Here is a 6,000-nt window from a genome sequence, read left to right as displayed (position 1 = left end):
CACACACACACAATAAATAAATGTAATAAATAAAAATAAATAAATATTAAAAAAAAAAAAAGAGTTCACCCTGTAACCTTGTTTCCCTAGTGTTAAGCCTTAATTTATCTGGATTCAATGATAGCCTTCTATTTTGATGTAAAACAGTTATTCTCAACTATTCTACTCTCCAGAGAACTTTTGGCAAGGTCTAATGATGCCTTTTGTTGTCATGACTGGGGGTGTAAAGCAGAAGGTAAGAGTTATTTGTATCTAGTAGGCAGAGACCAGGGACATGGCTAAACACGTCACAGCACCCAACACAGTCTCTAACAAACAAACAATTATCCTCATCAAAATGTCAGTAATGCTGAGATTCAGGGGTCTCTTGTCATGGCGTAAGCATTACAATTCCAAACTATAGGCCCATGATTTGAATCCAAAGTAACCTAGGTAGGTATTCAGCTTTTCTGAGCCTATTTTCATATGCATGAAACAGATGTTAATTCTACTCAAGAGGGTTTTTTGTACAGTCAGTGATATAGCTCAGTGGCACAGCACCTGCCTGGGAAGCGCAAGGTCATGAGTTCTATTCCCAGTACCAGGAAAAAATAGATTCTGTAAAGAATAAAAAAGATGACAGATGTGAAATCAACTAGCACAATGCCTGACACATCAAAAGCAGCCCATTGATGTCCGGGTAAATGAATCACTGTTATTTTATAACTGCAACTATTTCCCACTCATACTCATTTCCTCTGGGATTTTACTAGGAAGGAAAGAAAAGAGGAACCTAGCCAACTCAGAAGCCTACTCTAGGTCAATGGGTTGCATGCAGCTCATTTAATAATTTAGACTCCCATTGTGTCTAAATTTATGTTGAGGAACCTAGAGGTGGAGCAAGCCACAGTTTTATAATTTTTCAAGTTTTTTTTTCCCATTTCAATTCAATAACCTAAGGGTCAAAAGAAGGAAATTAAAAATTCCCAGTTCTTTGAAAAAGACATTCATCTGAAAATTCCACATACTTCTCTCACTTAAAATTTTCACTAATTTCACTGATAACTTAGATGCTCATGCATTTGACAAAAATCATAACTTCTTCCTTACTACTTACCATGCAGTAGCAACCCACCAATGAGCCACTACATAATGCAGCAGAGGCATCATTCTCATTATACCTGATAAACATAAAGCTTGCTATAAACTATGCTAAATCACATGTGTAGTAGTCAGTTTCCCATGACTCTTGCCCCAACTCCAATCTTCAGAGGAAGGAAGGCCAAATAACTATAAATAACTGTTCAAAGCAGGATACCACATATTGAAGAGAACACTATTAATAATTATACCAACACAACACGTGTAAATCAGCTTGGACACAGTCATCCAACCTAAACAAAGGTTGAGATGTTGTTCCAGATCCCTATGTTTAAAGCACACAGGAACACAGACACTTAGGTCAGCTGTATGTTACATACTGAAATGATTCAATAGATACTGTCTCTTGCTTTTCCATTTACTATATCATATGTTTACCTATCAGGGCCCAGAGATTCATCATGCTGCTTTAACCAAGACTGTCAAATATACCAATATAGAGAAGTGCCATAAGTTTTCAACAAACACATCCTATGTAAGTCAACCTCAATTTTTTCTCTTTACAAATAATGCTACAAAGAACAAAGCCCTACTTATATCTTTTATGGGTTTGAGTATTTCCAGAGAAAAGATTTGTTGTAGTGGAAATGCTAAAATGTTACCATTTTTTTTTAATAACATTTATTTATTTATTGTGTGTGTGTGTGTGTGTGTGGCCAGCTCAGCCCACCAGGGGGCGGGGCTGGCTGGCATGTGGTGCTGGGGGATCGAACCGCGGTCCCTGTGCTTTCCCAAGCTTGTTCCAAGTAGGTGCTTTAGACCACTGAGCCATCTCACCAGCCCTGTTACCATTTTTAATAGACTATTCTCATATGCTCTTCAAAGAGGCTTTATTAAGCCATTTCAAGACTAGTGAATTCTGCAAGACTGGTAAAGGAAAGAGCTTATCTTGTTCCACTATGTCTCTACATGCTCCCTCAACTCTGGATACCCTGGGGCTAAGGCACACTAAGAATTTTCAATGCCTTCAAGCCACTGCTGTTGCTATTCTCTCCACTCAGAGTAGCATGCCATCCTGTCCCCATGAATATACTACTAGTGACAAATATAACCTCCTCAGCGAACTCTGTCCAAACCCAACTGTTGGCAAACAATCTTCACATCATCTTGTTACCCGGGTAATGCCACACCATCGTTTATTTCCCCTTCCCCACTCCAAAGCCCAAACTACAGTCCAAAGTGAATTCAAGATAATAGAGACAAAGACAATTGTGACTACATGCATACACAAGACCAAAAGAAATTTCCAAGTTCCACTACTTACTTGGGCCCAATCACCTACCCTAACTTTGGGGATTTAGTTTTCATATCTGTAAGCTAGGACTTTAGAACAGTACCAAGGTATATTTTGAAAACTAGGTGAGCAAATGCACAGAAAACATTTAACATGTAAGAAGAGATCAAGAAAAGGTAACGGGCTGGGAAGATGGCTCAGTGGAATAAGCACTTCCCTGGCAAGTGCAAGGGCCTGAGTTCAATCCCCAGTTCCACCAAAAAAAAAAAAAAGAAGGAAAGAAAGAAAAGGTAACAATTTCACTGGTTCCTGCGTAATAATTATGATCTCTTCAAGTCATATTTCACTCAACTTTGAGTCTTACAGAGCCTACATTATTCTGCATATAGAAATCACAATGTATGTTTTATTGAACAGACCCACTGATCACTGTTATTCACTGAGTAAAATAATATCAACAGCAGGTGATAGTTATTTTTTTAAATATTTTTTATTTATTTATTTTTAACATTTATTGTGTGTGTGTGTGTGTGTGTGTGTGTGTGTGTGTGTGTGTGGCCAGCTCAGCCCACCAGGGGGCGCGGCCGGCTGGCATGTGGTGCTGGAGGATTGAACCGTGGTCCCTGTGCTTTGCCAAGCTTGTTCCAAGTAGGTGCTCTAGACCACCGAGCCATCTCTCCAGCCCCAGGTGATAATTATTGAGTGTTTACTATGTAAAAGGCACTCTAATGAATATCTCTCATGTGTTATGTCATTTAGTGCTTATTACTAATTCCAAAAGGTGGACACTTTCTGATTAAAAAAAAAAAAGCTTTAGAGTTACAGTTTATAAATATTACCCAAGGCCAGAGTACTAGGGGATTGAGAACCACAGCTACTTAAGCACAGAGCCTAGACTCTTGGTACCCCACACTGCGTCAAATATCAATTACACAGAAAGGCCAGTTCCTAACTCTACCAAGAAACTCTCACAAAACATACAGATGCTTCCCTATCTGCATGGCCTGGATTCACTGAGGGGAAAAACATTGCTCAGCCATCCCTATGTCTTAACTGTTACCACCAATCTCCCCTCTAATGATGAAATACATCTTATGTAAACATAAACGAAGACTCTGGGAATGTAGCTCACTGATAGAGCACATGCTTAGCAGGCAAAAAGCCCTGAGTTCTATCCTCAGCACCAAAATACAACAGTAAAATAAAATAAATGAGCACAGAGGACAGGGGAAGAATGCCATGTCTTCAGGGAATGCCCATCCAGACCTGTTGTGGTCGATGGACTCTAGGCCTAACCCCATCATGCACCCTTCGGGTCCAAGTGCATGCTCATACAGCTCTAGTGCAGCTTCCTCACCAACCCCAAGGAAACAAACACAGCTGGGCACCAGCACCGTTTAAAGAATAATTTAAAGGTGAGCCCTGCCTATGATACTATGTCAGGAACTTCTGGCCCCACAGTGGATGACTACAAATGCTCAACCCACAGGACCCTAGAAAATACCGAAGAGTAGAGAGATGACAGTCTCATGACAGTTGCCTGGGCTCAGTAGATTCATAACTGATAATTGCTCACTGAATTCCTGCAGTCTTCCCACCTATTAACACAGCCTTGTGCTCACTTCAGCAGCACATACACTAAAATTGGAAAAATACAGAGAAGATTAGCATGGCCCCGGAACAAGGATAACACAGCCCTTTACATATGAGGAAACTGAACCGCAAAAAAAAGGGGGCTGGAGAGATAGCTCAGTAGACTAAGTGCCTGCTTGGCAAGCGCAGAGTCCTGAGTTCAATCCCTGGTACCACAAAAAAAAAAAAAAAAAAAAAAGGGGAACTGAGACACAAGCATCTTATTGAATAAGAGGTCCTGAACCACTTAGAAAATGCAAGTACAATAGACAGCCATGCTGAATTATCACACCATTTCCAGGGCCTGTCCTAACTTCCTGAAAGATATAATGATTCATATATACTGATAAATTAATAATTTGGTCATTTTTATAACAAGGCAACCACAGTGGCACATACTTATGATCTCAGCTACTGAAGTAACTAAGGTAGAAGAACTGTTTAAATCCAAGGGTTGGAAGCCAACCTGGGCCACAGAGCAAGACTCTATCTCTCTAGTTTTTATTTATTTTTTTATTTATTTGATACGGGGTCTCATTATGCAGTTCAGACTCATAGTGATCCTCCTGTCTCAGCCTCCCCAGCACTGAGATTACAGGTGCGCACCACCACACCTGGCTCTGGGGCTGGCACAGGACACTCCAGGTTCCAGGGCCAGCACAGCATGCAGTACTAGTAATCAAACTCAGGACCCTGAGCTTGCCAGGCAGGCACTTATGCCACCAAGCTAACTCCCCTGCTCAAGACCCTATCTCTTGAAAAAAATTAAGCATAAATCTCTGGTTCTGAGGATGCTCGAAAAGTTCCTCAGGCCCAGAAAACTTTGATTTCTTCATCAACCACTTCCCAGGCTGGTGAGAACAAACACCATCCCCGGACTCTCAGAATTTAGTTGGTTTTCCATCTCTACTATTAAAAGCAATAGTAGAAAATATCTTAACTCCTCTTGGGCTGGAGAGATGGCTCAGTGGTCTAAAGCACCTACTTGGAACTAGCTTGGCAAAGCATCAGGGACCGCGGTTCAATCCCCCAGCACCACATGCCAGCCAGCCCCGCCCCCTGGTGGGCTGAGCTGGCCACACACACACACCACACACACTCTCTCTCTCTCTCTCTCTCTCTCAAATAAATAAAAAAAAAAAAAAAAATTTAAAAAAAAAAAAAAAAAAAGAAAATATCTTAACTCCTCTTGGCCTCAATTTCCTCCTTTATTAAATGGGAGTAATTACAATATCCACATTTGTAAAATGACTAAGAAGTAAATGAGTTAAGAGAATTTCTAACAAACAATGCACATGGGAAAGGCTATGCAAGTGTCAGCTGCTCTGTAACTGTGATATTTAACAATGATTAAAAATCAAAAACATACAACATAATTTACAGCATACAAAGTATAATTAAAATGTGTAAGTGGCATGGGAGTGGCACGACAGTAATCCCAGCACCTGATAGGCAAGGGGATTGTAAATCTGAAGCCACCCTGAATTACACAGCAAGTTTTAGGTCTGCATGAGCCACATAGACCCCCATCTCCAAAAAAAAGTTAAAAATCAATAAGCAATGGATGTCTAAGTGGATGAACTTCAACTGTATTTGTAACCACAATAATCAGTAGGAGAAAAAACCTGACAAAGGCAGGCAACTACCCTGACATATAGCTTACTGGACAGCAGCCATATGCATTTTCTATCCTTCTATCTTCTCATCAATCATTCTAGAATACTAAAAATTCAAGGATCATATAATTGCTCCATAATCACTTCTAGCTTCCTACAGAGAATGGTGACTAAATGCAGGTTAAGAGATCTAAGAGAAACAGCGTACATACTTAGAATGACTTTCTATTAAATCCACTGCATATAATTTGGTCCAACAAATTCTGCTCCATAAAATGTAAGAGTAGGTTGTAATGCCAGGAAAGATGATAAAAACCCAGAGTGTTAAACTGAAGAATTTTTTTTATTAATTTTTTTTTATTTTTTTATTAGAGAGAG

The 6,000-nt window shown here is 39.9% G+C and overlaps 1 protein-coding gene and 1 non-coding gene across 16 annotated transcripts in view; one reads left to right on the top strand and one right to left on the bottom strand.

The window, feature by feature from the left end:
- Magi1 (membrane associated guanylate kinase, WW and PDZ domain containing 1) overlaps positions 1-6,000 on the bottom strand; it is a 660,109-nt gene that overhangs the window by 630,358 nt on the left and 23,751 nt on the right. The window lies entirely within an intron of this gene.
- On the top strand, positions 3,989-4,096 carry LOC111813672. Its single transcript, XR_002818865.1, has one exon. It is a non-coding gene; the product is annotated as a U6 spliceosomal RNA (small nuclear RNA).

Source organism: Octodon degus, unplaced genomic scaffold (assembly GCF_000260255.1).
Source record: "Octodon degus isolate 3935 unplaced genomic scaffold, OctDeg1.0 scaffold00210, whole genome shotgun sequence".
Taxonomy (NCBI): domain Eukaryota; kingdom Metazoa; phylum Chordata; class Mammalia; order Rodentia; family Octodontidae; genus Octodon; species Octodon degus.
Note: the sequence above shows the minus strand (reverse complement) of the source record. Positions and strands in the feature narration are given on the sequence as shown.